We start from the raw sequence: 21275 nt of genomic DNA, 5'->3' as shown, positions 1-21275 counted from the left end.
ACTCCTTCCTCTTCATAGGAGAGGAGTTATCCAAGTTTGTGAATGTTTCTGGTGACCAGAAAAAGTGCCAAACCTCCCTTTAATATTTCAAGAGGCCTTTATATGTAACCTTCAAGTGATGGGTAAATCTTACTGGCTTCCCTCCAAATGAGGATGAATATTTGTTCATATATTGCTTTTCCTGGTAAGCAGACCCTGTCCAGTCTGCAACTCAGAGGCTTAGAGCAGCCTTCATGTGCCAAGATGAGATTATACCTATACACTGTTCAGTTTGCTTTGGTGTTATACTCTAGCTGTCGCTGGTGGCAAACCTCTGCTAAAATAAAAGGGAAATCGTACATCTGAAAAAGATGTTCCGTCTTTTGAAGCCAACAATACTCGTTTAAGATACTTTTCACCTTTGGGCTTTTTCCTAGCTGTGTGACAGAATGCCTTTTATTATTTCCCTCCTCTTTTTTCCAATGCAGTTTGAATGCCTGGTGGTTCTAATCTTGGTGACTTTCATCAACTGAATTTTGAAGCCAGTCATTTAAAATGAAAAGATGAAGGTTCCTCCTCCAACCCAATACACATCAAGATATGCTGTAAGCTGTCATTTCCCTCCCCTGCTCCCAACCAGTTATGGATGTGTTTCTTGATAAAACTGCCCTCCCCCAAAAAGGCAGTGTGGATGAAACTGTACATACAGTGTATCAAGAGCATCTTTCTTTGGCCTTTTCCCAAAATGCAGGAGCACCACCTACAAAAAGAACCATGACGATGGCAATCATATTACAATCCCTGCATTTTTGGCGGTGTTTTATCAATGCAGTTGTATGATTTGGGATATAAGCAGTGGGTGGGTGGAGAGGTAAATGACCCAAGAGAGACTGAAAGTGCATGCCTCCAGGACTGGAAGTCATTTTAGTTAAAACCAGAATCTGTTAAGAGTGGAAAGTAGGGAAGCACAAGCCCATGGAAAGGGGGATGGCACAGAGGGGAGGGGAGCAAACCTCTTCATGCCTTCTTTTATACTCTGGCTTCGTAAGCAGTCTTGGGAGGTGTGTGAAGGCAGAGTGAAATTAGATTCTGTCCTTCTAACAAATCAGTTCCCAAGTGCTATGTAGGCACCACTGCAAAGATCACCAGCAAGAGCCTGCACATAGGAGAGATTCTTTTCTCACTCTGGTGCACCGCTTCCTGCCAGACAATATTTTCCAGAAGCCTTGGCAAAAACAGCCTTTTTCTAACATGGAGTCTGCTACTGGGTCCAGAATAGCTTGCTGCTTGGAATGATATAAATATCACTTCAGTCTCCTGATGTGCCAAACAAATTTAAGCTGGATTGAAAGTTAAAAGGGTGGGTTGGGGTGACTGTTTGGGGTTTTCCCCCCCTGCCCACTTTGAAAGAGAGAAGATGTACTTTGAAAGATGCAGTTCTTGTGACTTTCCTAAAAGGTAGCTTTGCTGAGAAATGGTAGCTTATGCATTAAGGAGCATGACAGGGTGAAGGAGGAGGTATAATAACCTCTTAAGTAAGGCACTGGCAAACAGTCTCTATATTGGGTAGGATTCAGTCACATATTGGCAAATTCAGGCCAAGCTGATTTAGAGCTCTTGTGCAACAAACCTGCTTTCCAAAAAGGTCAGATATTTTGAGATAAGGAAATGATAACACAACATTTTCTAACCTCCCCACAAACTAATCAGGATGAATGCTCACAAAATTGCCTAACCTCCTTGCAAAGAAATCAGGATGGATGCTCAACAAACAGGTTGTCTGGAAGTGCCCTGAGTTACCAAAGAGAAAATGTGCCTAGGTTTGTGCTGGGCGTGCAGTGTTCCAGACACCTTCCTTGATACAAGTGGATCATCAGCAACATTGGCAGTCAAAGGCTGAAACATGTGGCTTAATACAGTATAAGCCTGCACCCCTCAGCTCCCATCACTTGCTTGGAGGATTCTAATTCTAATACTCTGACGATGTGTGTGCAGTAGCCTGCTGCTGCATCAGATCAGGACCCTTTTCATGACATGCAGTTAAATCTGAGCCAATAGATTCAAAAGGCAAATTTAAAATAAATTGCAAAAGTTAGATGAATTTGAAAAGGAAGTGCCACAACCACCTGCAATTCAGCTTTTTGTAGTTCTGTAGAACATGAAATCTGCCCAATACAAACTGAGCTGCCGGTAAAAGCTTTGTCGCACATGGCAATAGGTCATCAGAAAGGCAGAAGAACAGAGAAGGCAGGAAACACACTTTAACAAAAATGAAAGTTACATTTCACTATCCGTCCTGGAAAGTGAACTAGCAAGCCACTTGTGTAAAACCACCTTGTGTAAAACCCTTAAAATCCAAATGTCTCTATTGCATTATTACGACGTGATCACTAGATGTCACTATTGCATTTTATTTTCTCTCAATACAGGTGGAGAAATGAGAAGCTTTCACTGTTCAGTACTTAGTAGCCCTAATAAGAATGGCGTGAAGCCGTTTGCTCCATTGCTTCCTAAATGAGGACATTTAGGAATGATTGTGTTGATTAACCACATGATCCTCTCATCCCAACTAGCAGGGACCAGGGCCTCAACAAGATCCCTCATAGGAAACTCTTCCCACCTCCAGCCCATAAGAAATCCATCTGGACCAGAGTCAAGCCAACGTGGACCTCCAAAGCTCTTGAGCAGCCCTGAAGGGAAACCTGACTAGATAGCAACTGGAGTCATATCTGGTTCCCCCAGCTTCTGAATATGTTCCCTCATAACTGTGCAGAAAACCAGACCTAAAATCTGCCCTGCGACATGTGTTGGGCCCTGATATTTCTGAAACGGACCCATGGTTAGCTTGGTGACCATGACGACTCCTCAGCTACTTTAGACAAGGTAGTCACAGCATGGTTGCTGAAGCCCCCCCCCCATGCCAATCTCAATGCCACACTCAAGACCACCTCCGTCAGCTTGAGTGTCAAGAGGACTGGGTTGTTGACGCACTAGCAAAATCCCTATCTGCCTCTGGAGCACAAGACCATGTATAGACCCTCAAAGATGTACTGGATATCTGGCCATGAAGATGCTATCCGTAGGTCTACCCCACCTTCCCACCTCTCCAGCTGAGCCTGGTGCTGCACATAAAAAGGTGATGGGCACATCCATATGAAATTTACCCCTGCCCCCTTGCCCAGTAAGGTTTTTGAAATACATGCCATGTGAGCATGTTGTTCTAGCAGCAATTCTGATCTTAAGCACACTTTGCCACCTGCTGACTTCAAATTAAGGAGCTGGAGAGAAGCCCCTTAAGGTATTCACCTTCTGCCAGCAGCTCTCCTTTCTACAGATGGAAGCTAATGGAGAGTAGGGATGGGGGAGAGATTTGATTCAATCCATATTTAATGCATACAAAAAGTACATATACTGGGGTAAAATGTACATTAAAACTGTATGCATTGGTGAAAAGAGCATATAAACATGCATTATCTTAGGTTGGTGGTTCTCAAAGGGCGTGGTGTGCCACACGGGTGTGGCAGGAAGATTAAAGCACAATCAAAGAAACATTTAAACATTTCAGTACAGTATAGTATCAACGTAATTTTTCGTATTTGCCGATATATTTTCAAAATGAGAGCAAGAACATCAAGCAATACTGAGGATATACCTCTCTTCTAGAACATTGGCTATTCTTCTATAGTTCCCCACGACGTATTGTTGTGAACAGGGATTTTCAAACTCTGACTAATATGAAAGATCAGAAATGTTGATGAGGAGATGAGAGTTTGCTTGTCTTAAATTAGACCTAACATAAACTACCTGGCAAAAGCAAGCTTGCCTCCTGAAGATTGTACAACAGGCTTCACATATGAAAAAAAACTCCAGGCCTAAGGAAGAGTGAGGCAACAAGCTACATGGCAACATGAAACGGCAGTTGTCTCACGGCCTCAGCAATTAACTTCCAGTCATTCTGCCTGCTTTCAAATCCAGCTTTCTCCAAACCTATTCGTTCTTTTCCATTGCAGCTTCTGAAAAATCTACCATAATGGCATCAGGATTCTATTTCTCAGGCTTATTTCCACTCCCAGCAAAGTCTGATTGCAAAATTCAAAGGGGGGGGGGGAGGGACAGCCCTAGATTTCACATCCATATTTCATACTTCTGAGTTGTTGGTTTTTCTGAACAAATGGTCAACATCCCCAGGCTCTACAGACCCGCCCCCGCCCCGGTCTGTTTGCCTGGTTTTTTGCTTTTTTTCCAATAAGGTGCATATGTTAGCATCTCTCTTTCTTCGCACTAAGTAGGCTATGCATTAACATTACGACTCATGCTTATTCTTCCTGTGCAGCAGTATTGGCAATTGCCGTGGTGCCAGACTCCTCGCAGCTGTTGTGAGAGACAGTGACTTTATGTCCAGACAATGGCTCATTGTAACAATCCAATTTCATTTCTGAATGTGAAAGAAAGCAGAGTATGTTGTTGCAATTGCTGTCTTGATTCATAAAATTAGACGATATCTATCTATCTATCTATATATACAGTATCTGATGCCTGCATGCCAGCAAATGGAAAACCATCCTGGTTATATTCATTTATTCTGAAACAGAATATGCAAAGCATGCTAGGTGTCACCCTAGTCATTTGTTAAATGGGTTTAATTTCATGCAATCATTCTAATGTTAATTTTTTGGGCATTGATTCATACTTATACATGGGGAAAGATTTGAGAAATGAAATGTAAGCATGACTGCATGCATATATATTTTGATCCTGCTATGGTATGACATCCTATGATACAACAGCACTAGGCAGAAACACTTTTAAAATATTTTCTCTGACCTTTTAAATGTGAAAGTTTAGTCTCCGGCTTTTATGCTGCTGCTGCTGCTGCTGCTTTTTAATCTGCAGCATTTAGATTTTCTTGTATTGTGTTTTATCTATTTGTAAGGCATCCTGCAAAAGATTTTTGTACGTAAAAGGTAGAATATAAATATTTTTAAATGTATTGTTTTAAAAAACAAACAAATAGCTGATTGCCTGGAATTATGCCAATTCCTATAGAACTGGCTATGCTCTTTTTCATTATTATTTTATTGTTATTGTAGCTTTTTATGAACAGGATAATCTTCTATAAAGGGTTATACTAAAAAGGCACAAATGTTTATAAATATAATAATGAAACCATCCTTACCCTAGTGACCATCCTTAACAATTGCAGCAGAAGTACCGCTTCTATTGCATCCCCTTCACCACTCTCAGCGATGGTATAAAATAACTTAGGAAACATCCCAGGACCCAAAGATGTGGCTCACTAGTATGGCAACACCTGTTCCCTATTTTCCTTATGGACAGCCTCTGTGTCTAGTGCAGCCTTTTGGACAGAGTCTGTGAAAGATGCCAGCTGTCCCTACGTACAAGAGCCTCTCTTATGGGAGATCAGGAATCTTATTGCCCATTCTGGAAAAGAAAAACCTACTTTTGTTACTGGAATGTTGTTGCCAGCAGCACTTCAAATTTTGCTGCATGGCCCAACCTAGGCACCTGTGATGGTCACTGGAATGATAGAACAGTTGTTCTTCATGTGAAGCCAGCAATTTCAGTTTTGTTTTAGAGCTCAAGTTCTCTTGCCTGTGCTGCATAACTTACACATCTTCTACCCCCATCCCCACTCCTGAAACATTACATAACTGTGAAACAGGTGAAAGCCCCAAGTTGTTGTCCTTCTTTGACATTTGTTCAATGCTTCTGCGAGGGAATCAGTGGCGCAAATGATGACTAATGCTTAAGCCTTGATTTCCATACTTTTACAGAGCATTTCCTGTGTATACCAATTCAAGCAGTAGAATGGCCACAATATTAGGCCAGGAGGGGAGGAGACAAAACACAGCAAGGAAATACAGAAGCAGCAGACACATTGGTCCTGGAAATGCTGACAAAACCCACCAATCAGGGAAGGAACAATGAAATGTGCTTGTGGCAGGGAGGACATGCATTGAGAATACATACAACTTTGCACTGCTACAACCACAACACAATAAATGTCACCCTGGTGGCACATGACCAGCCTTCCTGGCTTTATCCTTGATAGCCCTGCTATGGCCAGACGTCCCTACCAGCAGGGCTTAGAGTTCCCTTATGCTGCTTTAAATCTATTTTTTGGGAGCACAGCACACAAGCAGAAAGGAAGAGAACCCAATGCCCAACACAACACCCACACCTTCAGAGAACACAAGCAGTCCCCCAGGAACAAGGGCTCAAGACCTAACCAGAGCCAGTAAGGGGAGCCACAATCCACACTGGCTCCAGAAGCTTATTCCTTGGAGCATGAGACTGGAAAGCGAGAGATGATACCTTGAGCCCCAGCAGGGCTAATACAGTGGTGCCTCGCAAGACGAAATTAATTTGTTCCGCAAGTCTTTTCGTCTTGCGAGTTTTTCGTCTTGCGAAGCACGGTTTCCCATAGGAATGCATTAAAAATCAATTAATGCGTTCCTATGGAAACCGCCTTCAGACCAGGTCCGGGGACAGTCTGTCCCCCGACCTCTTCTGAAGGCGGGCGGGGGGCAAAAGTCTTTGTCCCCCCTGCCTGCCTTCCCGGGGGCTTTTAAATCGCCCCGGGACAGCGGATAATTCCTCCACTGTCCCGGGGCGATTTTAAAATGCTGACGGGCAGCAGCGGAGAAACGCAGCGTTGCGTAACAGTCCCTGCTATCCCGGACTGCTTTTAAAATGCTGGCGGTGGGGAGCAAAGCCTTTCGGCCCCCGCCGGCCTTCCTGGACCTCTTCTGAAGGCCGGAGGGGGGGGAAAGGCTTTGCTCCCCACCGCTAGCATTTAAAAGAGGTCCCCGGAGATTTCCCTATGGGCTTTCTTCTTGCGAAGCAAGCCCATAGGGAAATTCGTTTTGCGAAGCGCCTCCAAAACGGAAAACCCTTTCGTCTAGCGGGTTTTTCGTCTTGCGAGGCGTTCGTCTTGCGGGGCACCACTGTACTGTGTGTGTGTGTGTGTGTGTGTGTGATGTCAAGGGCAAAAGAGAGGGTATCCTGGGACTCAAATGGGTCTCAGGTTTGATAGCCATCTATTATGAATACTTTAGTTGAGATTCCTGCATTGCAGCATCCCTTCTACCTCTACAATTCCATGATTCTATGAAATGCACACTGCTGCTCCCACTGCAGCTCCCTAGCCATTCAGTCACAGCAGCAAACAACTAATGCAAGATGGAGCATTTGGCTTCCCTTGCCCCCGGGCACAAGATTTCATCATAGATGGCAGGAGCCCGGGGACTGTATGAACTCCCGTATCTGTGGAAGAGTACTCTGTGGAGAGAAAGGGGAAGCAATGAGCACCAGCAGCTGGATGGGTTATTTTTTTACTTGTTCGATTATCTGAACTAAGTGGAAATCCAGAGTCAGTGTACAGAAAGCATGCCCTGGCATTTTGATGACGATAGTACTGTGGGGACACTGCAAAAGGCTTGTGTGCATGAACAGTGCTTGATTCCACAATAAACGGCAATCTGAAAGTGTCCTTCAACATGAGAGTAGTTTATACTGTTACAGTTTGCATTTTCTACGCCTTACTGTGGACAACTGTTTATCCTTTTGCTACACCCACCCCCACAGAGACACATATACACACTTGCTGTCTTGCAGTTGATAAACTACCAAACCGCTTCCGCAAAAATTAGCAGCATATAAGTTAGCAAGTATTTTGTGGGATGAATTCTCTAAGACTAAGACATATTTTGTGGCATGAATTTTGTAGGCTGATGCCTGCTATATAGAAATCTAAGACAGGCACCCCCAATCTTTGACCCTCCAGATGTTTTGGACTACAATTCCCATCATCCCTGACCACTGGTCCTATTAGCTAGGGATCATGGGAGTTGTAGGCCAAAACATCTGGAGGGCCACAGGTTGGGGATGCCTGGTCTAAGATATCCTGCTCAAGGTCTTCTTGTTGACTTTTAAAGCCCTGAACAACTTGGGCCCAGGTGAAAGACTTCCTCCCCAGACCCATACAATCACTCAGGGGCAAACCTGTTGGTGGCACTGTGCTTTGTGGACTGTTGTAGGGCAGTAAGTCAGAAGGAGGCAATTCCCATGTTTAGTCTTATAGCCTGAAATGCCCTCTGTGATTCATGAGGAACTCTCATTTATTCATTTTAGACAACTCCTTTAAGCATAGTTTTTTGCCCAGGCTGTTTCTGACCTCTGAGGTTAGACTATGTACCTTGTTTATTTATATTTCTGTTGCTTATGCTTTTATGGCGCACATGATGATTTTATATTATGTTACATATTTTGTTTCTGTTGTATTTTGCACACCCTTTAGATGATTCTAATTTAGGTGGTTTAGGATTTTTAAATACATAACACCACCACACATGCTTCATAACAAGCCAACACAGAGGCTTCCTGTCTTATTCTGGTCCCCTTCTGTTCCCATCTGACCTCTCCACAAAAGGAACCCATAAAACCCATTTTCTTATGTCAAGGTGGAGGAAACAAGCCTCCTTTGCCAAGGGCCTCTTTCCATGCTATTGATTCAAAAGGCCTTCACTAAACTGATATTATAAGGGAGCTGCCAAGCAGAAGCGCCCTTAGGCAGCTTGTCACATTAACCAACATAAAAGTGATCATTGTTCTCCCATAGGACATGTTGATAATTCTTCTATTAGTCTTCTGGGAGACAGTGCTGTATTTCTTTCAAGATAACAGCCTTTTCTGTCAGCAGCCTAAGTTCTCCCTTCTCTCTGACAATGCTGGATGGTGGGGGTGGGGTGGGGTGGCATGAGACACTGGGAAATCCTGATCACTGGATTAAATTGCACCTTCTCAAATGCCACTCGAATAGAGCAGTCATAATGTGGAGCCATTACCATCCATTTGCATGTGAAATAGCAGCAGTGAGAAAGAAAGAAAGAAGATACCCGATCAATAGTAAAATCAATAGTGTGTTCATAGCTTTAGGTCTTCTGCCCACAGCTTATCAAGCACCAGCAGCTGGAAGTGCCAACAACTATTAATTAAAGGAAGCATTTGCTATTCAGAGGAACGGCTGGCAAATTCAGAAAGCTCCCCAGGTTTTCATTAGTTGTGAAAGTTGACGGGGGGGGGGGTGTAAATAAAAAGTGTTATTGTGGAAACACATTTTGGTTCATTTGCATTCAGTCTGGATTGATGTTGCATTGATGATCTTAAATGTAGAAAGAATTTGAGATCTGCACTATGCACACCCCCCCACCTTCCATTGTACATCATTGTGGCAGCAGCCCCTCGGCTTGGCACCCAGTGAGGGCAAACCAGTGATGCTCCCCCTCAATACACCTCTGGAGGGACAGTGCCCTGTTCCCCTAATGGACAATGGGCAGGAACAGCAAGGAAGGGAGAGCAGTAGAATTGCCACCCTCATCACAAGCTCCATCTCCATTCCAGTGAAACAGGAGCACGAGGAGCTCAAATAATGGCCTGCCTTGGCTTGCCGGGTAAGTACTAAAACTTACTAAACCTCTGCAATATGAAGAGCAAATAAACACAGGGTAACTCCTGAGAAACACACACACACACACACACACACACACACACGCAACAGTTCGTAAGAAATTTGCTAGTTTCTCAGGCAAAAATGAGAGAGCAATTGTTAATAGTTTTAACGGTAGGAGGAAAGGCTAGCATGGAGGCACCCTCAAACTTCAATTCTACTTTTATATCCTTTCAAAACAATAATTACCAGTCTCAGACACTCATGGTAATATTCTATTATAGGACCTAAAGCTGTAAATAGTACCACAGATGATTCTTATAATCCAAATTGGATTATTTTAAATCTGTCACTACCCAAATTCAACATTTTTTTAAAAATGACAGTATGTTCAAGTCAATTTAGCCAAACCTTTCCGTATCAAAATATTTTCAAATTCTCATGTTGTTAATTGGATAAATTTGGTCACGCGGCATTTCTGTACTTTCTGCAACAGGCTCTCAACAGGATGCTCTCAGGAATCCTGATGGAAGTTGTGGACAGGCCATGATGACATATTCCACAATCTCTCCATTCTGACAAGTAGGGGGTGAGGGAATGAGCAGCATGGAGTTGGAAGGCTTTTAGCTAAACAGTAATGAGGCAGAGAAGCTTTTAAACTCTGTATTAATAGGCACTTAGCTTTCTGTTTAAACCACCAGCTTGCTCTTGTAAATCAGGGCTCTTAATAACTACATGCCACACTCTGCCATTTGCAAACCTTTGGATCTTGGCCAAAGCATGAAATACTTTCGTTAAATCAAATAAACATCAGAGCTGAAGCCATACAAGCAGAACAGTGATGTTTAATCAAATGGGTTTGTTCCTCATGGTGATAATATTTGGCCTTCTAAATCTTGTTGGACCACAATACCTGTAGCAGGTAGTGAGGCAGAACAGGTAGGGCACTATTGCTTTTCCAGCTTCCCAACACAGTGGATTGCTGGTGCTTACTGAGAGGGGGGCAGGAGGTGTTGTGGGATGTAATCCATTGGAACAGTCAAGTACAACATTTCCTATTTCCCTAGAGTGGGCACAGGCAGGGGGATGTTACTCCAGTCAGTGTACCTTCCTGTTACACTGGTCTGGAGCTTCCTCACCCTGCATGTGATCTGGGAGATGGGCGTGGCCCTGGCTGACTCCATAAAAGAGCCAAGTCAGCAGCCATTTTCTCTCTCTTGCTGATATCTTGCTTGCTGCTCTCTTGTTGCCATGCTGCTCTCCTGCAGCCATTTTGTTCTCTTAATGTAATTTTGCTGTCTGCTGGCTGAGAGCACATAAGCTCAATCTCCATATGGGATAAATGCACAGTTTGTTTTGTAACTACTAAGCAAAGCTTGCCTTTCAGGGATCTAATCGTGAACTGAATGTTAGTAAATTTCTTGTTACTTTTAAGGAAATACCTTTGGGTCTTTCCTTAAAAGGACACCAGAAATAATCCATATGGGCAAACCAGATTGAATTTCTTTAGTTAAGTAATCCAAATGAATCTGCAAACTAGCTTCCTGCTATATTGAGGGGAATCTGCTGTGCTACATCACTCACTAGTGTGAATGAAGGAAGGATAATACTTACTCAATATAGCCTTTCCTACTATCCTTAACATTCCCACAAAGGGTTGCCAGAGGCAAAACTGAATGGAGGAACAGGTGTGAGCCTTAACTTCTAACTCACATTCCAGCTACACAAAAACAAGATGTTTCTACCTGCTCACACCACCATACACATGTCTCCAGCCTGTATCCAGGCAAGCCTAAGGCATTGTCACAGCTGAAGGGCACATTCCAGCTAGACAAAAGCACTTGAGGAGGGGGCAGAGCTGACAAGGGGAAGTGGCCTGAGAAGAGTCATGAGGGTTGGAGGACTACACTTGGCTCCCACCCTTAGTCTTTAGTTCCTACTCCTAGCTTAGATAATGTATGAGCACCACAGAAAAATAAACCACATTACTTCAGGACTGTACTTACATTCCATAAAGAACTAGTGCAAAAGGATCTGATCTATTATTTCCCTATAATGGAAATTTGGGATAACCAGCCTCATATAACCAACATACCTAAGTCTAATTAATGCATGAAGGGGTTAATACCATAAAGTAAGCTGTCCTGCAAGGCTTAACTCACCAGGGGGAGGGCTAGGTAATCAAGACTTTGTTTTCCCTCCGTCTACCTAAGAAGGTCAACATGTGAAAAGGCTAAGCTGGTTGCTCCATCCTAGCCTAGCTTCTCTTCCATTCCTGTATCAACAATTTAGGAACCTTCACCACTTTAACACTAAGCCATGTTTTAATGCCTGTGCAACTTTTCTGACTGATGTATGGAAAAACACATTAACCTGACCTTTGAAGAGTTGGTAAGTAAACCAGTTTTTAATTTACCAAACATGGTCTTTTCCTATCCTGGGGGAAGAGGGATGTTCTGGAATGCAGAAGGGCATATTTGCTGCATATATTATGTTTTAAAATCTCTAGTGGGTTTCTCTCATCAAAGAGTACCTGCCCAAAACTTGGATCTTGGTATCCAGGAATTATCCTTTTTATACCTATTTCCCCCCTTGCACCAACAGAAAAGTGTATATGTCCTGAACCCCTGGCCTACTTGGCAGCAAGTCAGTCAAGTCCAGGTGGGTCAAGTCAGACAAGCAAAGTCCAAAGGTCAGAAAATACAATCCAGGGTCAATCCAAGTAGCCAAGTCTGAAATCCAGCAGTCAGAATACAGTCCAGTCTCAAACCCAAAGAACAGTACCATGGAGGTCCAGGAGCATCCAAGCCAAGGCTGAGCAGACACAGCACCTAACCTCTGCTTCCCTTTTGTACTTTCCATGCCAACTGCATCATCTGGGCTTGATGAGGCACGTAACCCTGTTTCAACCCTACTCCAGCTGAGGAATCACACCCCTCCTCCCAGAGCAAGCGAGCCCCACCTAGTCAACTAGGGAGGTGGGCTGTGGGCCCTTGACGGCCTCAGCCTCCTAGAGTGCCACTTCTGCTGCTCTCTAAGCCTCAGATCCTACTGTGTTCATGGGGACAGGGACCCCACTGGCCCAGGTGATGGATCCTGCTATTCTGATTCCTGTTCACCTCCACCCCCTTGCCATCCTCTGTCACCCTGTGAGTACTTCCTTCCCCATTGCCTGTTTGCCCCAGTGTGTTCCAGACCCAGCTATTCCCCTCTTAGTATCCTCTTCCTCCTCCCTGTTGTCCTGCCAGTTTGTTACAGTATTTAAGTGCTCATATTTGGATTCATCTAATGCAGGCATGTCCAACAGATCGATCACAGGGGTGTCCCAGGGTGATCATGGTATGGACAATGGGTAGATCAGAGCCAGTTTTTTAATACTTGGAGTAGATCACAGTCTCTTGGGAGTTGGACGTGCCTGATCTAGTGCTTCACATAAGTGGCGCCTCCATGTAAACACAACTCTGTATGCTCCTGAGCTGATAACAGGGGTTGCATCATATGTGAACCAATGCCAACCATTCGCCATATTTCGATCCAGGAAAGCATTTCTTCCCCAGGTCATCTTTGGCTATGGACTCCAGGAATGTGGTTGCCTTCTCCTTTAGTGTATGCCTTGAGTCTGGCAGTCTTCTGGAGCCTGTGCGAGTTGATTGGAAGATGGTGAGTATATGAAAGAACATTGTAAACATTTGAGAACATTTGGAGGTTTGATTTAAAATATTTTATAATGATAATTTTTGAAGCTGGTTTACAAATACTAAAGTATTTTTTTGTAAGTATAGTAAGAAGGTAAATAGGGTGATATAGAAATGCTAAGATGATTGTGATTGGTTAAGAAAGCCAGGGAGTGGGGTGGGGGAGTCAATGCTCGGTATGAGCAAAGTTGTATGTGATGATATGATTTGATATGAATGTGACCAAGGAAAAATATGAAAATTTAATTAAAAATATATTAAAAGAAGAAGAAGAAGAAGAAGAAGAAGAAGAAGAAGAAGAAGAAGAAGGTGGTGAGTCCCAACTAACAACAGGAGGATTGGACCAGATGGCTTTTGGTTCCTTCTAGTTCTTTGATGTTGTGATTCACCATTTAGAAAAGACAGATGCAAAACATACTTTTTTAAAAAGTCATGCCTGAATACCCAGCGTTTCTTTCTGTCCTTGACTCTTGTTATTGTTCTGTTTATTAAGCTGAGAAAAGCTGCTCAGGGAAGTCAGTGTGCGCTTTTGCCATCCCTAAGCACAGAGAATAACTAAAAGGAATAACCAATTCCAGAACCAACATTTTCTTAGATGCCACTCGCTTTGTTTTCAGAGGACCATCAGCAGCTGTTTCATTCATTATTTAGGGCTGAATGCACAGACTCGCCAGGTTCTATATAAAAAGCACTGATCTCATTCCAAACTCCAGCATAGCATATTCCTGGATGTGCTTAATACTCACTTTCTCAGCTAAACATGAAATTTAAAGAAATGCTTCCCTGGAAGATGTGGCAGTTTGTGTTGAACTGCATAATAGTTTACGATCCCAAATCTGCTTTCCCTAAGTTTTGACAGGCTTAAAACAGCAAGCGAGTCCTGCAGCTCTAGTTTCTTACGGGAGCAGAGGGAAATAATTGTTATCTGTATAAAGGTTTTGCAGCATGGCTGATAAATAAGCTGCCTTTCTGGATGCTTCTCATTAGATGAACATATTTGTCCTGCAAATAACACAACTCACAAATTCTTCCCACTCCCTGTAATCCCTTTACATCTATTGTATGCGCATGCATTATGGTTTGAGAAGGAAGTCTGTAGCATTTGCTGTTTCTTAACATTCAGGCATTCAGAAGAAGTGTGTGGCTAGTCAGGCTTAAATCTTTATCATTGCTATTCTCCGCTTGTATCCCATGTAATTATTTTTAGTGGCGAGAGAGAAAAATCACCACAAACCACCCCTGAGACGGAAGCTCAATAGCAAGCATTGAACAGAGTTTATCTCCGCTATCTAGTTAATATATTTTAAGGTATATTGGGCTTAGGGACTCTCAAAAGGCAAATCTTATCTGTTTGCTGTCGATTCATATTGGTTAGGATATCTGCAGGAACCCTTTCCTTTTCTCCACAAAGACTACCCTGCAGCTCAGTATTGTAGTTCTAGGTTTAATAGATATTGGGAGTTTCAGGAGAGACACGTGATGTCACACATGTTGGGAGCAGGGCACAAGGCCCAGGGAGGCCTGCCGCCACCGCGGGTAAGCCCAATGAAGCCCTCCACCACTGTGAGGAGGCCTCAAGATTTGGGGGAGGGGGCTCAGTCCTGTCCCTACATACGTCAGAGTCTATGGGCTGGAGTGTTTGAGAGTCCCATATTCAATTAGTGAAATTATCTTAGCATTTCTGCTAGGCTTCAAGTTAATACATAATTGTAGGGAGATATTTATTCAGCTGGAGAAAAATTGTTTACATGAAGTGGATCCATGCATCACTGACATTTTATAAAGCAAGCCTACATTTGATTAAATAAATTGATCATCTACACCAGGCGTTGGCAAGCTTTCCTTGCTTCGGGCTGGTGTCTCCAGTGATGATTGTGTGGAGGGTGGGGGAGCCGCGCCCATACGTGTGCACACATGCTATTTCTGGTGCACTTCCGGGTCAGAGGAGCACCAGAAATAGCATTTGCGCATGCGCACAAGCTATTTCTGGTGCTCCTTCAAACCCAGAAGTGGGGCACCACGCCAAGCCAGTAAGAGCGGGCAGCGGGCAGCGGGCAGCAGGGGTTGCCACGGGCTGGATAAATGAGTCCCTCGGGCTTTATCTGGCCCACGGGCCTTAGGTTGCTGATTCCTGATCTACACCTCTTGCTTTTGTCTATAAGATACATGTCAGCTGGAGCCCAGCAGCTACATGGATACAGATTTTATTTTATACAATACCTACGCATGCAGCCATTATTTGTAAGTGTATGTGAATTGCAATCTGCCAGTTGTCTCAAAGGAATGGGAGGTAGGAGCAAACATTGTGATAGTCAACACTGTGATGGCTGACAGATTCCCTGGACTCTCTAGTCAAAGCCAACTGCAAATAAAGTGGTGTTGGTAAAGGGAACTTGAGCATTCTAGATGGCGCCTTTGCTGCAGCATAGGTAGAAAGATGGTGTTGACAGTGGGTAACCCCCAGTCCCACTGCAAGACCCATCACTGTTCCTATGGGTCAGCCACAGCCTCTGTTCAATTGATTACAACTGCCAAATACTGATTCAAGGCTGAGATTCTGCCCTTCTGCCTATGGAGCTGATAATGGCAAGAATGAGCAGTGTGTGAATGAAACCATGGGACTCTGCCAACGACACGCAGTCAACAGAATGGAAGCTGGATCACACTGGCAAGTGGAAGCCCACCAGAATATTATTCCAAGCAGATGCAGATTGAAATGAAAATATGATTTATCTTACAAAGAGACAGCAGTATGTAAATTCACAATCGCAAACCTGGAAAGCAGGGTGATGCTTCCAAAAAATAAATGGTAAACTAAACCTTGCAGGTGGCTGCACAAAATCATGCAGACCTCTGGCTTCAGCTGCCTGCTGAATAGCTAGTGAAATTTAGGTTTGACAAAACCCACTCTGTATATTTTGAAAGGAACCAGAACAATGTGCTTGAATTTGCTATGCATAAATGAATGTGAGCAGGGCAACCTAAAACCAAAGAGATTATTAACTTCAGCTCTGCTGTCTCTCCACTGCATTTGGGTGATTTGCTTTATGAAAATTTACCTATATATACAAAAAGGGGAATATATGAAAGGGATGTTTCAGTCATGGCTTTTCCCCCGGGGGAACTCACCGGAACTCAGTCTCGGCACCTCTCAGGTGGGCATTATTGCCTTTCTAAGAAAAAGAGAAAGATGTTCGTGATGAGTTCCAGCACCTTTTTTCCTAGAAAAATAGCACTGGTTTCAGTTATTTTAAAACAACCTCAGACAGCATGGCCAGCGGTCAGGAATGATGGGAGTTGGAGTTCAGTGACAATACCTGGAGGCCCACAAGTTCCCATCCCTCTCCTAAAAGTTGTGTCACATGACATTTCCTGAAATAGTTTCACTTACTAAAAAAGAAAAGAGAACCCTATCATTTGTGAAGCTTAAATGTTTATTTGCCTTGAGTACATGTGTATGAAGAGGTCATAAACCAAGATAAACCCTGCAGAAGTATTCCATTAAAAATAGAAGTATTTCAAAGAGGAATATCTCACAGCATGACTTTGGATTATGTATACTTTCTGCTTCTGCTATTCTGGTACTTAAATATCTTTTACTTGACAGATTTTTCTTGTGTTGCAAAATGCCAACTATAGAGGAAAAATAGATGCAAGCCTGACTGGAAATAGTCAATAAATGAGTTAGAGCTTGACTCTATCTGATTATTATTATTATTATTATTATTATTATTATTATTATGGAGGTGAAGTCAAACTGCTGGAAAGTTACAGCACCTGCTGTGGCTGTAGAGACTGATATGGGAGAGACATGCTTTGTTGTAGCTAGGGCAGAGGAAGGTGTCTAGTTGTGCTGATGCAGGCGTACCATGACATTCCTTCTTTCTGCCTTCCTCCCAGTGGTCTTTCCTCTGGTCATTGCTGTGGATATACAACCTGACTGGTTGTCTCTATACTACATTTAAATCTCACCTTAATTCCATGACTGAACTCAAGGCAGAGATCAGTGGGGTTCCTTACCACTGACCTGCTTAGCTTCAGTAAGGGGAGCAAATCATGTGCTCCCAGAACACTGCAACAATCGTGTGGCTAAGAAGTACTGTGTGGGTTTGCTTTTTTCCTCCTGTCTCCCAATCACTTTCTCTTTTGTGTTGCATCTTTAAGACAGTAAGCCTGAGAAAAGGGGCTGTTTTATTGTTAGCATTTGTCAGTCACTCTGGGGATCCTTTTTGCCTGAAGAATGGACTTTAAATGCTTTTGGATGGAACAATGCCCAGCAAGACAGAATGAATTTGTAAAGTTTTTGATAAGACAGGTAAAGATATAGGTTACAATTAAGCAAAACTTTCTCTCAAACAGCAGACATTCAAGCAATTAAGTCCACACTCCTGTACTCAATCTGGGAATGTCCCATTGAACTGAAGGAACGTCTCCACCCCCATCGTTCCACCTGGACACTGAGGTCCAGTGCCGAGGGCCTTCTGGCGGTTCCCTCACTGTGAGAAGCCAAGTTACAGGGAACCAGGCAGAGGGCCTTCTCAGTAGTGGCACCTGCCCTGTGGAACGCCCTCCCACCAGATGTCAAAGAGAACAACTACTACCAAACTTTCAGAAGACATCTGAAGGCAGCCCTTTTTAGGGAAGCTTTTAATGTTTGATGCATTACTGTATTTTAATATTTTGTTGAAAGCTGCCCAGAGTGGCTGGGGAAGCCCAGCCAGATGGGTTTGGGTATAAATAAATCATCATCATCATCATCATCAATAGGAGTTACTTCTGGTTTATAAAAGCTTGCTGCAAATCTGTGAGACTTGTCAGTGATAAACAGAAGCCTACACATCAAGGGTAGTCAAAGTGGTGTGCCTGCAGATGGCGTTGGACTCATGTCATCCTTCATGACCGTTGGTCTTCCTGGCTGGGGATGGTGGGAAGTGGGGTTGGACAGGAGTTGGAAGACATCCCTCTGGATATTCCTTGTGGACACAACCATCTTGACACAATATATTGTCCCCATAGCAAGTCAGTTTAGTTAGTGTTCACCATCAAGGAACGGACATTAAGGAAAGCAATTAACAATGAGGAAGAAAGAAAAACGTCAAAGGAAAGAAAGCTATGACTTCGGTAATAAATTTTGTTCGATCATTCAGTTTCCCTTCATGAAACTTAAGCATGCACAATCCTTTATCTTCCTTCTGGGCTAGTGGGGTTAATTAATTTGGACAGAGAGTATTGAACTTCTTCTGATGTTGTTACAGAGGAGCTCTCAGTGATACTGAAACACAACCTGATATTCCTAATGCCAGGGAGAAGCTAGGGTAAGGTGAAGATGTTAATTACTTTTATAGACTTACCAAACATTAACAAAGTGTTTTCTTTTATCAGTAATTAGGGTGGCTCTTGTTCCACCCATGCATGGGAGTATGTGGAATAATTAACAGCCCAGACAATGCACAGCCTGGGTATCTTGCTGACACTGAAAGGAAGTATCAAACACATATGAAAAAGGAAAGAATAGCTGATTAAAGTGTCAATCACTTGAGGAAATATGCATTTGACCTTCCATCACGTTCCTGCAACAGACAGAAGAATAAAGCTCAAAGATGACTTCTTATACTGGGAATAAAAAATGAGAAAATCATGGTATTATTTTATTATCATATTGGAACAGCAGTGTGCATTGCTCTATCTAAGCAAATGCTGAAATAGCAGAGGCAGTGGGGGAAAGGGATTTGGCTGAGAGGTCTCCCTGATTTAGCAATCAAACTTAAAGAAATGGAGGGGAGGCGGGGGTTGGGGAGAGATCTGGTGGCAGAAGAGCTGCCACTTCATGAGATCTTCCAGCTCACCTTTGATGTCAGCGAGACAGAAATTCAGGACATGTTCTTGTAGTATTTTGATTTTTTTTCTTTACTGTTTTTGATATTCCACTGTAACTTTTGCTTTGCAAACCACTTTGAGCTCCCATTGAAAAAGAGAAAGTTGGGTATCTAAGTAATGATAAGAAATACAATGGGTGGGGAACCCTATGTATGTTTTTTATTGTAGTATTCTTCTGCTCTTCTACCTGTTTTACAGTAGGACAGATTTGCTAAACTGTTGACCCACCAGGCTGAATGTAGCCTGCCAGCCAGTTGATGGCAGTTCAATAGGGGATTGATCAAGCTTCTGTTTTTGCTGCCTGCATGAGGTTGCAATAATAGGAGGTGATCAAGCATTTGACAGACCATAAAACATGGCTAGGAAGCTGTGTTTGTTTGGCTTGGTATAGCACAAGTTGTGTAGTCGGACACCAGTAGTCCAGATAAGCTGCCAATTATGATACATGGTACATCTCAAGAACACAAGATGTTTCACAAAGAGTAAACTATACAAGGGAGCTAAATCATGTAAACAAATCTGGTATGTGTCAACTCAGAAATAAGACACATGGTTTTCTATGGAGCTTTCTCCCAGGTAGAACTGCTGAAATGAAATGTATCTCAGTATCACTGAGACTCAGTGAAAGGATTCCTTTGTCCACTTTGTTGTATATACAAATTTAATAATAAATAATAATATTGTCCATTTTAATGAATATCCCACATCCGTCTCTGATGCTGTTTTAATCCCCCAGTGCTCCAGCAGTAACATGGCACAGATGTTTGATACCAGACCTTTGGAATTAGCTGTCGGATGCTAGTGACTCAAAGCCACTCAGTGGGCATCTGATCATTTCTGAAGCCCAAATAGATAATCCTTAAACTCTAACTCACTTTCTCTCTCTCTCTCTCTCTCTCTCTCTCTCTCTCTCTCTCTCTCCTTGGAGCTGATATAATTGCTTCCTTTTAATAATGATTTCAAATGTAAAATCTTCCTTAGGATAGACAGATTTGATCACAACAAAAGGAGATTAAACTAATGAAACAGACTGTCATTTTATTTGCAATTTGGAGACTGCTAAAAAGGTTTCTCCTTTGGTAAGGTATTAATATGTCTTTTCAGCCATGATGCATAAACTGAGCACCTGCTCTGGCAATCAGAGTGCATTTGTTGTTATCAACCCCAGATAGTCATACTTTGATTCAGAAGATAGTTTTTAAAATGTGTTTCCCTTAATGAGAATTGCAGGCATATGCTTACACAAAGCTTTCTAAAAATGATGCAAACAGCAGGAACAGCAATATATACCCTTGCCAAAAAATAGCATGCCACATGTCTGGTTCGAAATCAAATCAAGAGAAATATGCTCAAGTGGCTTTCATTTAAAAATATTGTTTTTGAATTCTCATTTAACTAGCTGTTAAATGTATTGAATGATGGCTGTGTGAATGATGAACCTCTCTTAGATATGGATTGGTTTTTTAAAGGAAACTTGACAGTAATAAAATGGCATCATGTACTATGGCACATTGAAGGGACGCAGGTGGCGCTGTGGGTAAAAGCCTCAGCGCCTAGGACTTGCCGATTGAAAGGTCGGCGGTTTGAATCCCTGCGGCGGGGTGCGCTCCCGTTGCTCAGTCCCAGCGCCTGCCAACCTAGCAGTTCGAAAGCACCTCCAGGTGCAAGTAGATAAATAGGGACCGCTTACCAGCGGGAAGGTAAACGGCGTTTCCGTGTGCAGCTCTGGCTCGCCAGAGCAGCGATGTCACGCTGGCCACGTGACCCGGAAGTGTCTCCGGACAGCGCTGGCCCCTGGCCTCTTGAGTGAGATGGGCGCACAACCCCAGAGTCTGGCAAGACTGGCCCGTACGGGCAGGGGTAACTTTTACTATGGCACATTAGAAAGGGATGGTGGCTGAGGGTCACCATCTTTCAATAAGCAGATTTCTAATGGTCAGAAATGATCAGTCAACAGTCCATCAAGGGAAGCTAACGGTTTTTGTAAAATAATACCCAGCAGGGTTTGGGAAGCTGATGCCTTCCAGCTAGTAGAAAATGGTTCGGAGTCTGCAGTTTGTATTAAAGAGAGAAAGGAGTTTCTAAGTAGAACTATCTGAAACTGGAGCGCAGCCCTGAGACAATTGGGCGGCGGCTGCACAATTTGCTGTCAATGCAGATTTAGCTGTTTTGCTGCCTGTTTTTAGAAGCCTTCTTCGTACCTTTTATATCTGTGAATTAATCAAATAATCCAAAGTCGCCAAAGGATAATAAAC

At 43.1% G+C, this 21275-nt stretch overlaps 1 long non-coding RNA gene across 1 annotated transcript; it reads left to right on the top strand.

The window, feature by feature from the left end:
- The first annotated feature begins 10680 nt into the window (after positions 1–10680).
- On the top strand, positions 10681–12100 carry LOC310839462. The gene is made up of 3 exons (XR_014561536.1): positions 10681–10856; positions 11741–11839; positions 12053–12100. It is a non-coding gene; the product is annotated as an uncharacterized lncRNA (long non-coding RNA).
- The last annotated feature ends 9175 nt before the right edge of the window (positions 12101–21275 follow it).

This window comes from Podarcis gaigeae, assembly GCF_964106915.1.
Source record: "Podarcis gaigeae genome assembly, chromosome: 2".
Taxonomy (NCBI): Eukaryota; Metazoa; Chordata; class Lepidosauria; order Squamata; family Lacertidae; genus Podarcis; species Podarcis gaigeae.
Note: the sequence above shows the minus strand (reverse complement) of the source record. Positions and strands in the feature narration are given on the sequence as shown.